Raw genomic sequence first — 22,918 nt, 5'->3', positions numbered from 1 at the left:
GAGCAGAAAGTATATCGCTGTACACCTCATCCGGTTGCTTCTGTCACATCATCATTAACACTAGTGACTCAGTGCCATTAGATGTTATGCCTGCCCATTCCTTTATTATTATTATTATTATTATTATTATTATTATTGTTTATTTATAGCACCATTAATTTCCATGGTGCTTTACATTTAAGGGTTTACAAAACACAAAATATACAAAATATATATAATATTAACAGTGACTTGCTGGCACAGTGGGATAGAGGGCCCTGCCCGCACGGGCTTACAGTCTATGAGGGAAGAGGGATAGAGACAGAAGGTGAGGGGAGAGACTGTTCAGGTGGTGATGTGGCAACAGTTATGTTATTGGAGGATGTAGGCCTTCCTGAATAGGTGAGTCTTCAGGGCCTTCTTGAAGCTTGTGATTGTGGGGGTCAGTTTTATGCATTTTGGTAATGAGTTCCAGAGTATGTAGGATGCACGGGAGAAATCTTGGAGATGGTTGTGTGAAGATCACATTGCCTCCTCTTTGTTTTATAGAGGATGTTGTGTGCTTTCATGACCCTATCTTATCCCCCTTCTTTAGGTTTTTTTTTTTTTTTTTTTTAGCAAGGTCTAATTTGCTTCACTTGGCTAGATGTTGTGAAGGGTTTTTTCTTCACCATGAAAAGGGTTCCGCAATCATCCACCACTGCTGTTTTCCATGGCAGTCCAGACCTTTTTGAGTTCCTGAGCTCACCAAGTGCGTCCTTTTTTTGCCATAATGTACCAAACTATTGATTTGACCACTCTTAACATTTCAACTAACTCTCTGATGTATTTCTTCGTTTTTTAGCGTAATGATGGTCTGTTTCACTTCCATTGAGAGCTCCTTTGACTGCATGTTGTGGGTTCACAGCAAAAGCTTCCAAATGCAAATGCCACATCTGGAATCAACTCCAGAACTTTTACCTGCTGAATTCGTGATGGATTAATAAGGGAATAGCCCATGCAACCCCTTAAATAGCTTTTGAGATAATTGTTCAATTACTTTTGGTCCCTTGAAAATAGGCAACTATATCTTACAGAGCTGTAACTTGTAAACCCTTCCTCCAGTTAGGATGTGAATACCCTCAAATTAATGCTGAGAGTCTGCATGTTCAGCCCATATCAATAATATTACTGTATCAATTAAGATACCAAAATGCAAGCGTCACCGCATACCCCGTTCGGTGATGCTGTCTGGTAGGGAGGAGGGGGGATTGGCGGTACCACACATATTACATTATTATTGGGCTACTCACTTGCGCTGCCTACCATTTTGGTCAGCCCCGCAGGCCTATACCAAATGGGTTGAGATAGAGAAACTCTGGTTAGCTCTGATGCATCCCAATGCGTTTCTGTGGTCCCGTTCCTCCCCCCTTCCGTCCACTCCCTTTTTGGGTCATATATGCTTCACAAGGGCCATTTGGATTACCTGCTCTAAAATCTTTCCCCTGGCCTCCCAGTGTTCGTCCATGATTTCCTTTTTGTACAACCCCCTCTTACTGGAGGGATTTACGTCAGCTTTGGTGCGACCATAGAATAGGCTTGGCCTTTTCCGTGTCGCTGACTTAATAGACGCGCTGACATTGGTGCTTAGGCCCTTTGAGTATTTTGTATCAGAACTGCATCTACCCGCCACTGAATGGTTGCATTACCAGCAGATTGTCCATTTTGTTTTTACCCAGTTCGGCTCTCTGAAGGTGTCCCCACCGACTGTCTTTGAAAAACTATGTTGTGCGGGCACCTCTACTGCAGGCCTTATCTCTGGTATTTATGGTATCCTCTCCTCCTCTGGATGGCAGGGTCCCATATCGCATAAATATATGGAGAAGTGGTCTGGGGCCTTGAACAGGCAGATCTCTCCGAACCAATGGCAAATTATCTGGTCCTGTGCAGCTAAATCCTCCACCTGGGTTACGTCCCGGGAGACCCAGTACAAGCTACTTATGCACTGGTATCATACCCCAGCCTTGCTCCACTCCCTTAATCCTAACATCTCTTCCCAGTTTTGCCGGACAGGAGTGGGTACCCTGTATCATATTTTTTGAGACTGTCCAGGGATCCGTCCTTTCTGGCTGGAGGTCAAGTCCCTTACAGACGCTCTATTTATTCAAGGTGTCCCTTTAGACCTCCTCATCTATCTCCTCAATCTCCCCCCTGATCATCTGGGTAAGCACACCTCTAAATTGTTTCTTTATCTCTGTACCACAGCCAAAACTCTCATCGCTCTCCGATGGAAGAGTGCCTCTCCTCCCTCTGCCTCTGATCTTATATCCCGAGTTAAGGATGTCCGTAGCATGGAGAACTTGACAGCCACACTTAACTATAATGTTGAGGCGTTCCAGGCTATATGGTCATCTTGGGACGCATACTGTATTTTGAATGGTCTCTGACTCCTTCCCCTTCCCCCCCACCCCCTCATTTCCACGCTCAGGTTTTTGTGATGTGTATACATTCCCAGTCTATTTGACGGTGTATGCATTGCTTCACGTTCATGTTTTTTATGTTTTCAACTCTTGTGTTGTATTGTATTTTACAAAAATCCTTTAAAAAAAAAAAAAAAAAAAAAAAAAAAGATACCAAAATATGTCAGTGTCTAAATATTTCTGGGTCTACCTGTATGTATAAGCCCAGATAGGTTGGGAAACATATATATATATATATATATATATATATATATATATATATATATATATAGATATATACTGTATGTATACAATTTCTTTATTTAGAAAAAAAGCAAGCATTTACTATGTAACTGGAATTGCTGACACTGTACAATGTGGTTGAACACCTGGTGATTGTTGCAGGAAATTCTACTGGGTTGTTTTTACTTCATGTTTCAGCTTTTTACTTTTTTTTTTTTTATAGAGATAACTATGACATTTCCTGGAAGATGTAGGTGAAGGTTATACACATGAAAATTTGACATACTGATGCAAATATATACACGTACAGTATGTGTAGAAAAATGTAAAATTGCTGTATTTAGTGTAAAAATCACAGCATTACAGTGACTTACATGTGATTTCATTTGTTTCCTAGTGGTAGAAAAACATTGCAAAATATTATGTCAGGTTTTTTTTTTTTTTGCAAACTTTACAAGGCTTCATTCAACTTTATTTTCCACCAATAGGTTTACTACCACCTAAATTGCAAATAAGCCATTAATATGATGTTATAGAAGACCCTGTTGGCAGACATGGCCACACTCCAGATAAGATGAACAGCTTATTGCTATATACAGTAGATTCAATTGATTTTTTTTGGCAGAAAAGAATGACCCTCCGTTGTGATTGTTGTATTTGTTTCCCTCTCAAACCCCTTTTCTGTAACCCTGAGCCTATTGCAACCAATTTGTTTGCTTACAGCTAGGCCCATAATAAGTAATCATGGAACCCAATAGCAAAATATAATGGTACCCCACTCTATCTACTGTGACCACCTTAATACACCAAACACTGGACTTATATACAGTGTATATATCCTGTGTGTAATTATGATAATATGCATCAAACAAATGTAATCTATCTAATCTATCTATCTATATAAACTTAACAAACATCTTTATTATATTCAATAGTAAAAAATCAAAGTCACAATGAATGTAAGTATCACCCATAAAATACATAAGGTCTGGGCTCAGTATATAATCTGCAAGCATATATTGTTCTAGTTATTAGTCGTCCTCCAATGATATACATTTTATACAGGAATGATATACACATATACAGTCCTATGAAAAAGTTTGGGCACCCCTATTAATCTTAATCATTTTTAGTTCTAAATATTTTGGTATTTGCAACAGCCATTTCAGTTTGATATATCTAATAACTGATGGACACAGTAATATTTCAGGATTGAAATGAGGTTTATTGTACTAACAGAAAATGCGCAATATGCATTAAACCAAAATTTGACCGGTGCAAAAGTATGGGCACCTCAACAGAAAAGTGACATTAATATTTAGTACATCCTCCTTTTGCAAAGATAACAGCCTCTAGTCGCTTCCTGTAGCTTTTAATCAGTTCCTGGATCCTGGATGAAGGTATTTTGGACCATTTCTTTCTACAAAACAATTCAAGTTCAGTTAAGTTTGATGGTCGCCGAACATAGTAAGGAAATGGAAGACCACAGGGACAGTTCTTGTTAAGCCCAGAAGTGGCAGGCCAAGAAAAATATCAGAAAGGCAGAGAAGAAGAATGGTGAGAACAGTCAAGGACAATCCACAGACCAAATTGCTAAACAAATAGCAAAAACACATTTTGTTTATTTCTGCAGCATTTTTAGTTAGCCTTAGGCCAGGGCCCCACGGGCCGGAAACGCCGCAATTTGCCTGCAGCGGAGACGCTGCGGGAAAAATCGTGGCGTTGTACAGTGCTGGCAAAGTGGATGGGATTCATGCGAATCCCATCCCTACTTTGCGGAAAAGATCACAGCGCGGACACGCTGCGATTTGCAAAGCCATTGCGGCTTTGCAAATTGCAGCATGTCAATTATATCTACAGAAATGCCAACGGCTTTCCCGTAGATATAATGGGAAGAGAAAGTCCGCGGAGGAAAACTCTGTGAACTTTCTCTTCAAAGCGCTGCGGAAAGAACCGCAATGCGATCACGCAGCGGTTCTTCCCGCAGCACTTTTTCACTGCGTTTACGGCCCGTGGGGCCTTAGCCTAAATTGTATGAAACAAAAATAATAAATAAGAAAATATAAATAATAATAAATATTTGTATTATGTTATGCCAGCAAAAATGCAAATCTGCTGTGCCAGTGAAGGGTTAAGCCGCTCCATGATAAGAATTTTTCTATTTTCAGGCTTGAGTCTCCTCAGAGAAGCCGCCTGCGCCTAGTATTCCGTTCACACACTCCGTGTTGCTATGTGCGCTGTGCCTGGTTCCTCCTCTCCCTGGGACGCGCTGGGGGATCCGATGACGTCACTGGCTGAGCTCTCGCTCTCTCTTCTCCTCTCTCTCTCTCTCTCTTCTCCTCTCTCTCCTCTCTTCCTCCTTGTAAGTTGTGTTCTGGGAAGCGGTGCCAGGAATAACCCTGAGTGTCTGCAGAGCACAGGAGGCTCCCTCATCTGCAGGCAGCTCTAGTGCCCTCACACGCCGGCCGGGCACAGGCTCCAGCTCTCCTCCCTTCTGCCGGAGAGCTCAATAGCTCATTTATAGACCTTTCTCTGCAGAGCTCGCCACCTGAGGAGGAAGAAGAGGAGCAGCACCTGAGGGCAAGCTCTTCGGGGGACTATCTCCTGCCCTCACAAGGACACCACAGGATCCTACATTATGTCATTCATGGCTCTGCTTCCTGCACCTGCCCCTTCCTATCTCTAACAGGTACTGCCATTTCCTCTGCTGTTGTCTGTGCCAGCTGCTATGCCAGGTATATCACACAGCTGATGGGATCTACCTGCACAGTTTCTCCATACACACACATATACATAGTTACATACATGTTCCTACTATATGTAGCATAGTTGTGTTGCCCCCGAGCACTGCCGTCCATTTCTCTCCACACTCTCTCATTTGTCTCCTGCACCAGGGATCCCCCTGAAAACACCAGCCCTCCTCTCTCTCCCCCTGTGTGTCAGCAGCCGCCCCCCTTCTCCCCCTCCTCCTGTGAACTCTCCCTTACCCTCTGTGTCTGCCTGCCCCTGCTCGGCACACACACATATCATGCCCACACATAGATCACACTGACAAGCCGGCGTGCCCAGGAAGGAGAGCAGCCCCTGGCAGCAGCGGCACGTCCATAGGAGCTCCTCAGCCTCTCCCCGGCTGTCAGTGGTGGGAGGAGGAGGAGGGGGCGACAACAACTACTTGTTACACATGTTTCTTCTGGACGAGGCAGCAGGCTGTGCCCAGGATTATTATTCTATTCTGTGCGGACTGATCGCCACTGATCGCCAGTGGAGGGTGAGAGCCTCAGATCCGGTGAGTCACTGCAGCCTCCTCCATTTGCATGTCGTAAGGTCTGTGTTCACACCTACTATCTGTGGAGAATATCCGGCAGGGTCCTGACCCCCCATCCACACGGTTATTGCCCCGGTGCCAGCTACATGTTATCACAGCAGTGACGTTATTGTGATCAACACCGAGTGTGTGACGTGTGGCATCTAGCTGTGTGGCATCTAGCTGGGCACTATGTTCTCTGCTGCTTGTTGCCTTGGCAATGATCAGAATTGTACTATGTTTGCTCAGTTCCATTATTTCTTCTACAGACCCTTCTATGGGCAGGGTGACCTCCCTCTGAAAGATTTGGGATTGGAGGAAAACCCCTTGTCATTGTTTACCTAGTGCCAATGTGCAGAGGGCATCGGGGAGAGCAGGTAGGAAAGGACACAGCTCATCATTGGGGTCATCATTAGGAGTATATCTTCTGAGTAGGGTATAATGCTGAAACCATCATCTTCTGAATTATACAAGCATGACTGACATCCCAGGAAGGACCCCCATTCATATCTGCCTGCTCTCCCCATATGGTGGGCTGTACTTCTATAGTGTATGTGTGGGGGGCTGGCACAGTCACCCTAGCACTGCTATGTGTTTTAGAGGTAATACTGGCATACAATGAAATCCCCCCTCCTCCCCCCTGTGCATTGCAGTCACTTGACAAAGTCAGGGACATGTCATGAATTAAAAAAACAAAACAAAAAAAGCTCATCTCAGTATAATGAGTAGTAATGTACACAACATGAAGCCCCCAGCCCCGTGTGAGTGGCCAGTGCATATAGAAGGGTGGCTCATGTTTAGTTGGGAAATGTGGGGAATACCCAGGCTGGGAATGTATGCAGATTAGGAAGAGGTTTGCGTAATATCCACAGGAATTTGTATGGCTCCTAATGACAGCAGCCAGGGAGAGCGAGGGGGGCAAAGATCAGCAACTGCCTGGGCTCAATCTATTTAAGGTTTTCTACTCATCTCTGCCTACAGGAAGGAAAATGGCACTTTTCAGTCTAGTCTGCCCTCCATATCAACTCGTTTATCTGTGTATCATGTGTGCTATCTTGCCTGCTCACTACTGCCATGGCATGAGTCTGTGTACCCTGTATTCCTGTAGAAATGTATACCGAAGGCCAACAAATACCTAATATGTATGTTTGTTTGCGTTATATAAGAACTACATATCATCTGGTTAGCATTGCAGAATATGCTTGGACACACTTTCCACTGTCTGCATGTAATAATATATACAATATAGGCCATAAACACGGTGCAATTGTTTAGCAATGCTTCTCTATAGACATAGTCGGGTATTAATACTATTTGCATAATGGATTCTATATAGTCAGGAATGGCGGCTTCCACTTGGTGTATTCATATAAATCTTTATACATATGATATACCGTAGATATCCCTATGATCATGAAATGGATTTCTATTACTAGTTTGTTGTTGTCTATGTACTGCAGGCTGTTGAAATATTCATGGCTCACTGTCTGTCTGTCTATCTCTGGATCTGGAAACGTTAACCCTGTGGTGTCTACGGAAAGAAATCTTTTAAAATAAATATATTTCCCAAGTCTGTCTGTCTGTCAGTGTCCCTGGAAGGTCTTAGAAATAAAGTGATGATCATGGGGCAAGCAATTTTCTGGACTTCCTGCCAGTATTTCCATTGCAGTAACAATACTCGGCATAAAATGGCTGATAACAGGGAACAATAGGTTGCATTTGACTGCACAGCAAATGGGGAGTAAATCGAGTCTTTATGGGAGAAATGTGCTATATAAGCAGTTATCATTATTGTCATGATTCTGGCGGCTGCCGCCATTGTATCCCTTAGCTATGACAGTAAGAGAATACTGCAGTGTTGTGTCCAGATCATTTCAATAATACATGCATGTTTTCATCCGCACACAGTCCCAGATCTGCACTGTCTGTGTTCGCCTGTGTCTTCTGATGCCTGTGTGTTCTCAGGAGTGGGTGGAACATTGGCCCATTCCGGGAATGTTCCATGACGTGTAATAGTCACAGGAAGGGGGTTAACAAGGGGCTCTGCCTGCCATCAAACCAGATGTTCTCCCTCTCTTTCCTTCTTTCTCTTCTGGATGTGCAAAACACTGCCCTGCAGGGAAAGAATTAAGCTCACTTTCTGTCTGGATATTTTTAATGAAAGATGCCAAGTAATAGCAGTGATCCATTGTAAATAGGCAGGCGTGCTGTCATCTCTGGTGGCAGCCTGGGAAACTGTGCATTAATCCAACGTACATTGTCCCGTGGGATTTCCTATGTCAAGAGAATAGTAGTATCCCTGCTGGCTTGGGGGATCCTTCCGTGGAAAATCCCAGATCCTTTCTTGCTTTTTCCCACCCCTTGTGCGCCCTAGATTGGACAATAAATTTCCACAGCGCTGCTGGAAATATGAGGACATCATTGTTTGCAGAGTATTATTGTACCTTTACATGTTGTAGATTGTATTCCATTACTAGTTACAGCAATGCATATTTAGTATTGTCACTTTACCTATGTATAAGGCCTGCAGATCATGTTCTTTACATTCACTAAGAGATACATTTAATGGATGCAAAAACTGGTCACAAACAGATGGCCATCCATTTACATAGAGATCTATGTTTAAAAAAACAAAAACAAAAAAAAACGAATCTGTGACTCTTTTTTTCTTGGACAGACACAAATGTTGTGTGCTATACTTTTGTGTTCTTAAAAAAAAATATACAGAAAGGAATCCGTTTTTCTTTTTTAACATTGATCTCTATGCAAGCAGATGGCCATCAATTTGTGTTTATTTTTTGCATCTGTTAAATGGATCTGCTAGGCGGATGTAAAAAATGTGATCTGAATACAGCCTAAGCTATAACTGATCTGTATAAGCTGTATACAGATCAGTTATAGCTATAAGGTTGGGGTGACATGTTCAGCTGAGGTTAGCTGTTGGTAGTGGACATCTGACGTGTGATATGGCTGCAGACGGAGTGTATTTATGTGTGTAAATCACAAGAAGCCTATATTATATTTGTGATAGGCCATGTTCATGCATTTTTTCATCAATATTTGTTTTTATTTTTTGTTGGCCAGATGTTTGCGCGTATTTATTTACTTGTCCATTATCTTGCGCCGTGTGATTGCCTTTTAGACATCTGTTGTATTTATATTATACATCTGTTTTGACAGCGGCAAAAATCTGCTTCAGGAATTATGAAATGGGTTTTTGAAGCAGTTTTTTACTTTAGGTGTTTTTTGGCGCGGTTTTTGGAGTGGTGTTTGAGGCATTTTTAGTTTTGGGGGGTTTTATGCTCCAGCATAATGTATGGACCTGGAAACTTCTCTTTGAAAAGTGCTAGCGGTTCTTGAAGTGGGTTTTCCGCCTTCCATTGACTTCAATGGGTTTATCATTATACAGCAAAATCCGCCTGAAGATAGGTCAGGTCGCTTTTTTTTCCCGCTAGCTGAAAAAAAAACGCTAGCGGGAAAAAAAAGCTAGTGGCTCCCATTGAAATGAATGGGAGGCGTTTTTGCAGGCCGATTCTGCCTCAAAATCCACTGGCAAAAAACTTTGTGTGATCTAGCCCTATTATAGCTATTATGCTCTTTTCCATGCCATGTTTTGCGATGTACTTATGGTCAGGTGATCTCAAGGCTTGGGGGGGGGGGGTGGATTATATAGAGTGAAGGTTTCCTGTTTTTTTTATGCCATGAGATAGTTATGCATGTAACACATGAGCCTTTTTGAATTGATTCACATGTGGGGGTTTGTTCCGATGCAAGAATATGCAAGAATAAAGATTCCTATTTTCATATATCTCAGTGATGAATCACATTTCTGTTGGTGGTGGATTGCGGACGCTGAGCTGAGTCTTGGTCTCGGGTGCCCCTGGTGGATTGGGACTGCTGCCGACTGGTGGATTTGTCTTTCCAAATGTCTCTCCAATAGATTGGAATCCTAAATGTAAATGTCATTTCTGGTGTAACATTGTTTTTCTAGTTTCCACCTAAATGATAAGTAACCACACTGACAACATCACTAAGCTTTGATGATAAGGCTGAAGATGTAGGTTACTACTTGGTGATAAATGTAGTCTTGGGATATAAAGGCAAGCCCTTTGTAACATTCCTAGTTATCGTTATACTAAGTTATTAGTATAATATACTAGTCGGGATACAGTCCCCTCCATGCACATTCCTAGGCATCGTACACAGATTTTATGCTTAGACTCAAACTGTTATGGAATGTATGTGTGGAATTACATATGTGTATGAAGATAATTGTAGAAGGAGGAGGCAGCTCAGGAAACACCTCATCTGATGGGTCTCACATGTCAAAATGGGTTGAAATATAGGGTCTTCGCTTAGGATAAGATGGAACTGAAAACCTGTCACAGGGAATCTAGTCTGGAATTGGGATTCCTCCTCATGTGGTATTTGCCATTTACTTTGTGCAGTGTCTTGCTGCTTATGCTTTCCTAGAATTCTATACGAATACCTCCAAGTTAGTCTGATGTCATTACATGTACACTCCCCTTCAATTTCTGCTTGTGAGATCTTTGTAAGAGTTCTCAAATCTTGAACACCAATTTGTTATGCCGTAATACTACTATTATTTTTTTTACACTATATGGATTTTTGGGGTCTGAGGAATTTTGGAAACTTGTATAGCTGCTGGGATATGAGGAAGATTCTTGTAATAAGACTACTAAAATTCTTGCTGCTTCAAACAACTGATCTGCTGGGATCCTGGGTGTCAGAACCCCAAGGATTTTCAAAGGCTGCTGCTCAGACTTACGCTGCCCATCTACTATCAGTAGCTGTCAGCCACCATTGCCATAGTGCCAGACACCTTCAGTGGCAGCTTATCACCTCCGGAAACAAAAGGATTGGGTGCAGAAATTTAGCACATGATATTCTTCTCCTACCTTTAGATGTCTTCTCCACGCCGCCGTTCCGTAGATATCCCGGTTTTCATCGGTATGCAAGTGAGTTTTCTTGCAGCACTGGGGGCGTCCCCAGTGCTGCGAGAGAACTCTCCAGCGACGGCCTCTTCTTCCTCTGGAATGCCCTCTCTGCGACGTGTTCTTCAGATGGCATCTTCTGGCTTTAAATGGGACACATGCGCAGTCGGCTCTGCCATGCCTGCGTCCATTTTTTTTTGTGGCCGCTTACACAAGCGTACTGGTAGGAGAAGGTAGGACAAGAATAGCCTTTCTTAAGGCTATTCCTACGTGTTAGCGAGAAAAAATGCAGTTTTAATGATAGAATCCCTTTAATTCAAGAGGAGACTATTATTGTGTACCCCCGTATCCCCATGTGAACCCATTGGAACTTTATATTAAAAATAAGTCTTGCAAAAATATATTACAAAATACTTTCATTTGAAGAGCAAAGATTCACTTAAAATACAACAAGTATTAGCCAGAAGGAGACAAAGTGATTGAAAACAGATTATTTGTTTCCATTCTTATTTCCGTTTACTATTCATAGCGAAACACAACAGAAAGACAGCCTGTGACTTGAGTTGTGCTTGAGCATATGAGCATAGATCTCCCTATGCGTTTGTCAGTTTTACTTGTTTTCTTCATCATCATGTCATTGATGGCACCATCACTATACTGTATGTTTTACCATCACTATGTTTTACCTTCTGGTTTGGCATTTCCATACACTGGCTAAAGATGGGCATTACCAGATAAAGCAGTTTGTCATCAGATACATGGCCACTTGGTTGTCTGCCTACTTTTACTTGATAGGTACACAGGTACATGCACCAGCCAACAATGGTGGACAATGGCTATGTGTAAAAGATTGCTATCATACATTGTAACTTCAGCTCAGTGATTCATTATGCAAATGATCAGAACCTACTAAATGATCTTTAGTAATGCCAGATGATGAAACATGGTTATCACAGACAAGACTGCCACTTTAACCTAAGTGACACATGATAATTCATCTAAGGTGTGTTATGTTTTCTGTCTACCTGAACATAATGTTTATGGGACTCCAGGCTGCCCTGTAGATAATAACACGCTCTGAAGCAGGTAAGGGATTTCCTGACATAGTTGAAACGTTGCCCAGTGGACAGAATATGTCTACTGGGTCAGAGTTAGAGTGACAACCTTTAACACATGATTTTGCAATAACTAGACTAACGCAAAATCACTAAACCTTGTTTTATTCATCTGACAGCTATCTACAGTGCATGTGCGGCAAGCAGAATGAAGCACCGAGTGTAGCGCAGCATTTTCATAAAAAATTGAACACTTGACATTTTAATCCCCAGAACAGACATTGATGGACCATTGATGATGAAAGATTTTTTTTTTTCATTGGAATTCATACACATGACAGAGCTGCTTGCACAGGGCCTATATACTGTAACCCTATAGTAGAAGACTGCACAGTCACCATGTCCTGCAGCTCCAGTCTCCTACCAGGCGCAGTCTATGTAGGGAGACTCTCTCCACTATACGTATCTATGTACCTATAACATCTGGTAGTCAGAGGCATAACATAACATTACGGAGCAGTAACATGGCAAATGCATAAAACAAAAGCTGCACGAAGCAGAACAACTAACAATAAATATTATGCATTATGAGTAATCCATCACTAGTGCGCTCATTGTCTGATTATTCGGTGTCAATCTGTTTCCCCATTTCTGGAAACGGATCATCACTACTGCCTCTATTACACCTATATGGAAAACGCCAGCGTTTCCATAGGTATAATTGACATGCTGCAGTTTACAAAAGCGTTTTTCAAATCACAGCATTTCCGCTGCAGATTTTTTTTTCTGCAATGTATGGATGGGATTAACCAGAATTCTATCCACTTTGCAGATAATGTAAAATGCAGCATTTTTTGCCACAACACTGAATTTTTGCAATGTGGAGGCCCCGACCTTAAAGCTTGAACTTGTGTTTAAGGCTACAGCGGCCACACTGTAACTGACTGTGACTCTTATCAAAATTTGCACTCGCCCTCATTGAGTGAATGGAGTTGCATTGTGACCTGAGGTTGCCACGACCCCACAAAAAGTCAAATCATGTCACAGTCAAAGTTGCCGTATGGTTCTAGTTTAAAGCGTCCAATGTTTCAGGTGTATTGTTGATATATTGTTCTTTCAGGATCAGCAATAATGAAAGGCTATTACTATGTAAATATATGGTATTTTCATTATAATCTTCCAGAAGTTTTATGTTCTGGATAGAATGTGCCAAGATAAGTTTGTCGTTCTACTGTCACAGTAACATCTCATTGCAATTGCTCTACTGCAGTGGAATACTATCGCCAGGTGCAGTTACCCACAGTGATTGTCTCGGGCTGCCAGGGGTTTTCATTAGTACATATCATTAATGCATTAGTACAAATAAGAATGTAGATTTTTAATGTATGTCTGTTCTCCATGTACATATTAAAGGGATTCTACCATTAAAATCCAATTTTTTGTGGATCACACGTAGGAATAGCCTTAGGAAAGGCTATTCTTCTACTACTTTTAGATGTCTTCTCCGCGCCGCCGATTGGATAAAATCCCGGTTTTCATCGGTATGCAAATGCTTCTTTCGCAGCTTTGGGGGTGGGCACCAGCGCTGAAACAGCACTGGGGGCGTCGCCAATGCTGCGAGAGAACTCTCCAGCGCCGCCTCCATCTTCTTCAGGAACGTCACTTCACATGTCTTCTTCCGGCGCTGGGGGTCAAACTTCTAGGTCTCGGGTAGAGCTGACTGCACATGCCCACAGGCCACAAGAAAATGGCCGCTTGCTTACTGTGTAAGCTCTGCCTGAGGACTAGAAGTTTGACCCCAGCGCCGAAAGAAGACGCGTGAAGAGGCTGTTCCTGAAGAAGATGGAGGCAGCGCTGCAGAGTTCTCTTGCAACATTGGGGGTGCCCCCAGTGCTGTTTGAGCGTGGGAGCCCGCCCCCAGTGCTGCGAGAGAACTCATTTGCATACCGACGAAAACCAGGATTTTAACCGAACGGCGGCACGGAGAAGACATCTGAAGGTAGGAGAAGGATAGCCTTTCTTAAGGCTATTCCTACGTATGATCCACAAAAAATTGATATTAATGGTAGAATCCCTTTAACTTATAAGTGCATATAACTTATTAAAGGATTTTAACCCATGCAACTGATCACTGGGGGTCCTACTGCTGGAAGATCCCCCCCCCCCCCTTCCAAATTGCATGCAATATTATCATATTAACATTATCTTTCCCGAGGATAGGTGTTGATCTTGAGATCCTCTTAATCAAAGTGGTCAGTTGTGGAATTAATAAACTAAACCACTACTAATAACATCAGTTTATTGATCCATTGGCCTAACTACTACTGTCTCTTCCTCTGTACTCACACAGTGACTATTGTTTTGTTAGTACATATTGAGCAATTAGCAGTGGCCGTGACTTTGTTGCATGGTCGTCTACAACAATATAAAGGTGTAATGGCGTCAGCACAGATCTGTCTTTGATGGCGCTGTTTATTTTACTGAAGTTCCAGGATTACACAAGTTCCTTATAAGAAAAACTGAATATTATTCACAATAAAGCTACTCTAAAAATGCTGTACGTACATTCCTAGGTAGGGCTAACACTGACTAGTGAAAATGAAAAGAATTTCCAGTTTTCTTTCTGTCCTCTGGCTTTGTGAGAAGTTACTTACTTTTTATGAAATGGAATGTCCTTGTCTGACGCACATAGTGATGCCTGAGTATCTCCCAAACTCCCCTGACTTGCTGAGCAGCCCTCAAGGCATTTGCTCAAGTCAAAGCCGGAATACACAAAACAAGTAGTTCAAGAGGTGAAGTGAAGCAAAGTGGAGCTTTCTTTCTAGAGGTCAGACGACAGCTTCTTTGCTCCGACACCCACCTGCATATTTTGTGCTTAGTTTTACTTCACTTAAACTTTGCAGAAAATTAAAAAGCGGCCTAAATATTTATTTGAGAATTCTTAATAAAGACAATAATGTAACACTACAGGATATGGTAGACACTATCAGTGGATAAACCTGTGTGGTTGTATATCATGGCCGCAGGAAATTCTGTCAATATTGGAGATAAATAGTGACAGTCTTTGCTGAAGGCTTTCTGCCTTCTGCTTAGCTGGAACTTGATTGATTTCCTGGAAAATGGTGAGCTCATTGTTTTGCAGCGGGGTTTACTTGTGTAACTGTAGTGATGGTGCACACATCTCACATTTCTGATGTCAGGCTCTATTAGTTAATGTGCAATAAGATAAGTCAGTTTTCTGCTTCCAGTTACCTATTGTTCATGGTTCATACAGTGCAATAATATTGTGAGTGCAGGTAGTAAATCAGGTATGTGTGGTGATGTCTACCATAGCGATGTTCTCATCTGTGCTAGAGCAATCTGTCACTTCTGAAGGCCTTGGAACCCTGACAGAACCTCATTATAAGTCAGTGAGGACCCTGATCTGTCATGTCACGGATCTGGCACAGTTTCATGGTTTCTGTTAAAAGTGTAGGATTATCCTAGACTTAATATTAATAGACTATTCTTTGAATACCTGACCAATAAGATATTGATGAAGGTCCACCTTCTCACACAACTACCAACTCATTGACTTCTGCACAGTGCACAGAGCTGGAAGATGGCAGTTCCATACTGTATGGTTGCTGTGTCATGCTATTGCTGTTCAAGGGAATGGGAGCTGAGCTGTAGTAACACTGCACAACCTGTACAAACTGCTTCAGGCATTGTACGGTGTACAGATATCAGTTGATCAGTGGGGGTGCATTTGTCAAACTCCCCCCAATCTCATATTAATGACCTCTCCTAAGTATAAGTTATCAGTATGAAGTCTTGAGGGCACAACAGGGAGGTCCTTGCTCTAGCCAGTTGTTTTACATCCAGAGGACAGATAAGCAGGTGAGAGATTGAGAAAGCTGAGCTCCTGAGAGACACACAGATTTCTTTTTATATTTTTCAGTTTTAATTCTAATATGAGATCACATTATAATAATGCCCGGTGATATCTTTTTGATACGAAGAAGGCAATAGACCGCGCTCGAGGTCACAGTAGAATTCATTGGTTAAAAGGTGCACTGGTGATATCTTTTTGTGCATTTTCTGTGTTTAGTGTTGTTTTAATATAAGAATGGCATGGCAGACTCTCAGCTCAAGTTCTACCAATAAAGGACTGGGATAGGATGTATAATCTGCACCAGAGTTGTCTGAAAGCCACTGTTGCCTTTCCTCTATGATCTGTTATACAGACTGTTGTAATGCAGGGGAATAAAGACTGATATTTTCATACATGATTCATGATATAGCTGATGATCTGATATCATTTTCCTATGTACAGTTTATGATTTCATGGGCTAACATGCTATAGACCCAGTCCCTGGATATGGCCCAAGCAAGGCTGCCCCATGCTGTTTGCTATTGCTTGTTGAAATCATAGGAGGGAAGAATCGAAACAAGGGTCATAATAGGGGATACTGAAGGCAAACAAACCCCAAGCCCCGACGTCCTTGTTGGCGTTATCTAGCACCATAAATGCTTTTGTGTGACATAATTACTGTGCATAGCTATTGACCAGACTTGATGATTTCTTCTAATGTTTCTCTTTTCTTCATACTGTGGCAGAGAGCATAAGTTTTTTTTTCTTCCATTTTCTCGTGTTTTTTTCCCATTCTGTGTTACTATGCTGATGCCAGCTTTATATTAGCTGAAAGCTGAGCCAATTTACACCTCGAAATCCACTAAGTTGCACATGAGGCTGATAGATGCCTACTGCTGTAGCACACCTTGGATGCTTTTACACACCTTTCTTCCAAGTTGTGCCTGCTGACATCAGCGCGTGAAGCTCAGCCTGTCAAAAGAGGGGAAAAAGTGAGAAGCCCTGCTAACAAATCTCTTCCAGCTTAGCAAGTTTTACAGGAACTGCAATCTTTTACACTCCCCTGTTTAGCGCATTCAGTTACTGTGGAACTTTTTTCTTTTTAACATCTTAAAACTTTGGAAAGTAAAATACACGGAGAGCTAAGGACTAGCTTTTCAGGGAGCGAGGGAAGATTTTGGCAATGTGACAGGCATTAAAAGGGGGCACTGGTTAAACATGAGACTTGTTAAATAATACACTTTTATTATTAGAATATGTTTTCTATATTTCTGGCACATTCATATCAAGTGTTGTTTTCTCATATTTGTTCTACATTAAGCATTTTGTAAGTGTGCCACACTTGGTTTTATAAATGTTAAAGGGAACCTGCCAGGGCGATTTGGGACACTAAACCACCCACAGATCCTTATGGACCTGGGGTTTACTGTACCAAATTGCCATGTTGCAAAGCCTAGTGCCTGTACTAAAAATAAAAATGCTATATACTCACCCCGCTGCTTTACTCCCCAATTCTGGCGCAGTTTTTCAGTAAAGAGACAGGAGTACACCTTGGGTGAATGCGCAGTGAAGTCAGGGACTATGGTAATATTCACAGCCCTTACAGTAAAGAAGCCTTATCAGCCCTTGAGATTAAGCCTTTTTTTCTGCAGACGGAGGGAGTTCTCCCTTATTTTTTGAGATTTTATTTGGAACAGCTTTTCCTTACACGGGCCATTTACTGTATATATTTAGAAAGGTTTATCATATCTACCCTTACACATCTCTTCTTAAGACTAAACAAATGTAATCTTTCCTCATAACTGAGGTACTCCATCTCCTTTGTGGCTCTCTAGTGTATCTTTTCCAATTCTAGAACATTCTTTATACGTACCAGTGCCCAGAACTAAACTGCATATTCCAGATGGGGCACACCACTGATTTATAAAGTGGTAATATTACATCCCTGTCCTGTAAGTCCATACTCCTTTTAATATAAGACAAGATCCTGCTGGACTTAGAAGCAGCTGTTTGACATTGATGCTGTTATTTAATCTTTGGTCTCCAAGTACACCCTTCTCCACCAGAGACCCTCCCAGCTTTACTTCCCCCTAGGACATATGTTACATATAGATTATTTTTACCCAGATGCATCACTTTACATTTATCCACATTGAACCTTATTTGCAATATGTATTCCTAAACACTCCGTCTGTCCAAGCCTGCTTGAACATCCTCCATAGACTGCACTGTACTATATAGCTTGGTGTCATCTGTAAAAATAGAGACAGTTCTATTAATCCCATCTGCTATACCATTAATTAATAAATGAAATAACAGCAGATCCAGCACTGAACTTGAGGTTACACCTCTTAATACAGAGGACCGGTATGAGCTGCAGGCATTGATCACAGCTCTTTGGATACAATCCTTAGCCAGTTTTCAGTTCATATTATTACAAAATGATCAGATCCCCAGGACACTGCTACTTGTATTTTCTACAAACTGCACTATAAAGTTGTCCATTAATAAGTTACGGAATTCCCTCCCCTTTGCAGATGATGCAGATTCATAACCCCAATCAATATCCAGGTAGATAAAATCCCCCATTAAAACCACTGTAACTGCTTGTGTACGCCCAGGGGTGAACCTACCCCTTTCGCCGCCCGAGGCGAACTACATAAAGCCGCCCCCGCCCCTCTCTGCCTGAGCGTGAGGGAAGGCTGCTGGAGCAGCGCTGCTCCAGCGGCCTCCCCAAACCGCCGCTCGGTGCTAAGCCAGTCCAGGACAGCTTGTCCTGGACTGGCTTAGGTAAGCAAAAATGCCGCCCTCCCTAGGGCCCTGGCATAGCGCCGCCTGAAGCACTCGCTTCAGGTCGCCTCATGGGAGGTGCGGCGCTGTGTACGCCCACTCAATTCGTTTTTACAATTGATCTTCTAACTATTCAGTTATGTTGGAGGGATCTATAGAGTATGTCAAAAAGTATTTTATCAGTGGTCACATCCTTATGCATTTCCACCCTCAAGGATTCTGCATCCTTACAATCTTCACCCATATTTGCCTCTTTCGTGCCACTTGTGAAATACATACACACTCCACCTTCCTTCCTTTTTGCCCTGAATATTTCCAGCCCAATCATTTGGAATCCAGCCGCACCTCTGCTATACCAACTATATCAATGTGTTTCTCCTGTTTGCTTGCTAGGCTTCTGGCATATGCAAACATACACTTGCCATCCAAGTTCACATATTTATTCCCCAGAAATGTGAACTCTAAGTTTTATGGCCAGATTTGTCTATACTGTTCCCCAGAACCACTGCTATTTAGTGTATGGGACTGCTGCATTGGTCCTATTACTTGTGCTGCATGTGCTTCCCATCCTCTAGCAGTTTCTGGCACCGGAAGCTGCTGTAACAGTTGACCTGTTTGGGATATGAATGTAGGACCCCATCAGATGACATATTGTTGACCTATCCTGTGAATAGGTCGTCCGTATTAAAATCAGTTTGGGCCCAGACAACCCCTTTTAATAAGTTTAGCCAATTATCTTGCAGTGTTGATGCCGAAGAAGGCAAGAACCCCATTGCATAGAAGGAATTTTCCTCATCTTAGGAGTCTATAAATCTATATCAGCGTAGCCTACTTTCCTGTAATGTTTGAGGATGCGCACTTGATATGGGTATAGACCCGAGTGTGAAGAACTTATGGAGAGATATCTGTATTGATATCTGTTTTATGCATTTATACATGATGGCGGGTTAGCGCTCAGTTGTCTTATTCTAAAGTTAATAAATATTGACGCCTGTGAAGCTGTACTAGGAACAGTAAGTGTGTGCCTTCGATAACCACCCTCTGCTTTGTACCAGTGTATCAGTTACCTACTTACATGCCTTGTCCCCTAGTCTGAGTATTCTCATTTTGTGTAGAGACCTTTTATAACGTACTATATCAAATGCATTTAAAATCAAGCTATGTGACATCCAGTCACTTGCCATTATTAGTCCTGAAGGATTCACTTTGTGACATTGTTGTGGTCCTCCGAATTGTAACGTGGATGAAACTAATCCTAATAGTCAGAATACATGGAGCAGGTCTCCTCTTCTATTTGGCCAGTCTTTACTGTCCACAAAGTGAGCCTGTGGAATGGTAAGAAATCCTTCTTAATATTGGGCAGGGGACTCTTGCCATCACAGAATTCCTGAAAATTCTGACGCTGAAAATACTTAAAATCCAATGGTTGGATGTCAGGCATCTATAATGTTTTGCACAATATATTCTTTTCACATTGCCCACCTCTTTACCTCATGGCTTAAACTCCACACGCTGAAAGTATTTCTGAAGTTTGAGGAGTGGTCCACATGATGGTGCACACATTATATGGCTGAGTGGGCTACATATAAACATGACACTTTATCACTTGCTTTAACCCTTTGAGGCTGACCCTCAATGTGCTCTTTTTTAGACAGTAGTTCTTCAAACAATTGCTCTTATCGTTTACTATTATGCTATCTGTATTTCCTCACATGTGCTAGAAACAGCACATAAAGACAGTTACTAATATAATGTTATTAGAAGATCTGCACAAAAATAGTAATTTGGGTACATTGCTTATTTTAGGTTATAAATCTTAAAATAAGCTTCAAAATGTACGGCAAGCCATCCTATTTGTACACTTGCGGTTTTGGAATAATATCTTATTTTAGAATGTTTGTACGCCAGTCTAAGTATATGATAAATGAGTAAATGTTCTGAGTGCCAAAGGTTAACCAGAAAGTCCTACTTGTGCGCAAAGAATTTTGGTCACAGTCTATGGTAATGGCATATAAATATTAATAATTCACTTGATTGTTTTAGAGGCTGTTCACATCATTTTTTTCATCCTCTGTTTGATGCACACTTCAGGAAAAAACCTCCTTCATGTACCTTTGTTGGAAGGCTCTGATATTCCTGGGTAGGCGTACAGGTGGATACATTGTTCATAGACGCCTTTTGTTAAAAAACAAACAAAAACCTTGTATACCACATGTGTACTTTTTGCGGGGATGCATAGATAAGTATAGTGTACTACTAATACAATACAAAAATTATATATCAACAAATATATAAGGACACATTCATGGCCTCCATCAAATCTATGGCCTGGAAATTTTAGAATTTAGTCAAGAACCATGCAGTACTAGTACAATATTATACCAGTATTATTCTTGATGGGGAAGAAGTGAATGAAGAGACCATAGACGTGAATGGAGAGACCATAGAAGTGAATGGAGAGACCACAGAAGTGAATGGAGAGGACCGTACATTCCTTTCACTTGTAGCCACAAACAGGACCCTATTTTTTAGATAGATGCAGGTGCGATGGTCTTTTCCCGCAGCGCTTTTTGGCTGTGGCTCGCCACACAAGTAAATGGGACCACAAAAGGTTTCTATTTTTTTCTCAGAATGTGTTATGAAATTACCATTTTTTATTATACAAGAAAAATTATGCAGATGAAAAAATGGCAGACAAGGGGTTATGTTTACTGAGCATTTTATTTAGGCGTCTAACCCTCTGTGTATCTGCTGTTCCTGTTTTTAGCTCTCTAATGATCTTCCCAAACTTATCTTGTCTCCATATTATATTTATTTTTAGTCCTCGTCATCTGACTTGGAAGGGTCAGATATGAAAAATTATGAATTAGGAAATGATTGCAAAGAAACACCAAAGCCATGTAGAAAACACTGTCATCATTTCCCCGTGTCTTATGCTATTTGTGAGCTACATTTTCCACCACACCCATACACCTTTGACATACTGTCGTGTAGAATTTGTAGTTGGATTTCATCCAGAACATTAACAAATGTTTATGTGATCTGTGGTGTCGGGGAGTGTGAGTGGGGATTTCTCCTCCATTCTTAGAATATGGGACGTGTGAAAGCTTCAGGCATGACTGTAAGCAAAAGGAACCTTGTTATAGAGTCAGCAAATATCAGCGTGATAGGAACACACATTGCTGAATGTTATTATGGATTTGTGCTTTTATCAATTGCCAGGCAATGCTGGTTACCATCTTGTGGCTATAGGTTAGAGAAGACATTATTTACAGGGAACTGTTTTTGTCAATGGATAAGACCACAACAGGTTTCTTTCTGACCATGTATCATATCCAGACTGGAAACACAGAATATAGTCAGCCAACCATACAGACGTTAATGAGGATTTAAAGAGGACCTGCCCCATCCAGAAAATGCTAAATGCCTCATTTGATTCTAATGGATAATCCCTCCTTAAGTAATTACTCAATAGGAGGAATGCTGTGGTAAGCTGCTGTGGTGGAACATATAAAGTGGCTGACTGTCTGTCTGTGTGTACCTTTACACATTTAGGCTGAGGCCCCACATTGCGGAAACACTGTTTTTTTTGTTACAGATTTTGCTGCGAAAGGTAGAAGTAACTCTTATATATTCCTTTTGTAGTCACTCTTGGCTTTGGTTCAAAAACCTACAGCAAAATGTGCAACCAAAAAAAGCATGTGTTTCCGTGACGTGGAGCTTCAGCCTTAAAATGGCTGTCACTGCGATTGTGTGATTTGGAATTACTTTGGTTCAAATGTTATATTTTGTCATGTTGACAATGCCTTTTCCTATTATACTGTACAGTGACATTTTTGTCCTCTTTTTTGCCGTGTTGTGTATATACTTACTAGCTACTGCCCGTGAGTTCGTCTCCATGGACTTCAGAATTGGGTCCAGAGAGAAATGAAAAATGTGTGAGTAATAAAAAAAAAAATTTGCCTGCTCCATTATTTCAGCAGCTCTCATTCTGGCCTGCCGCTGAACTTGTTCCTGGCGCCTTGCCTGTAATTGTTCCGGCATCTCAGCAGCTCGCTGGGACACCATATAATGAGCGTGTTATTGGCATTGATGATCCGCCTGCTCCGGTTTTTCGGCAGCTGTCAAGCTGGCCTGCCGCTGAACTTGTTCCTCATACTGTGCCTGTGATTGTTCCAGCATCTCAGCAGCTTGCTGGGACACCATATAATGAGCATGCTGTTAGCGTTGATGATCCGCCTGCTTCAGTGTTTCAACTGCTCTAAGAGCTGCTTGATGCCTAGCGTGCTCAATACTTCTCA

At 41.7% G+C, this 22,918-nt stretch overlaps 1 protein-coding gene across 2 annotated transcripts in view; it reads left to right on the top strand.

Moving 5' to 3' along the window:
• The first annotated feature begins 5,011 nt into the window (after positions 1-5,011).
• Positions 5,012-22,918, top strand: part of HIVEP2 (HIVEP zinc finger 2) — a 167,079-nt gene continuing 149,172 nt past the window's right edge. The window contains exon 1 of one of the 2 annotated variants that reach the window (XM_075267867.1): positions 5,012-5,349. The gene's annotated coding sequence lies outside the window, so the exon portion shown is untranslated. Of the gene's footprint in view, positions 5,947-22,918 lie in introns of both variants that reach the window. The other variant, XM_075267866.1, reaches the window with a different exon arrangement.

This window comes from Leptodactylus fuscus, chromosome 3, assembly GCF_031893055.1.
Source record: "Leptodactylus fuscus isolate aLepFus1 chromosome 3, aLepFus1.hap2, whole genome shotgun sequence".
Taxonomy (NCBI): domain Eukaryota; kingdom Metazoa; phylum Chordata; class Amphibia; order Anura; family Leptodactylidae; genus Leptodactylus; species Leptodactylus fuscus.
The sequence above is the reverse complement of the archived record's forward strand: the minus strand, read 5'-3'. Positions and strand labels throughout refer to the sequence as shown.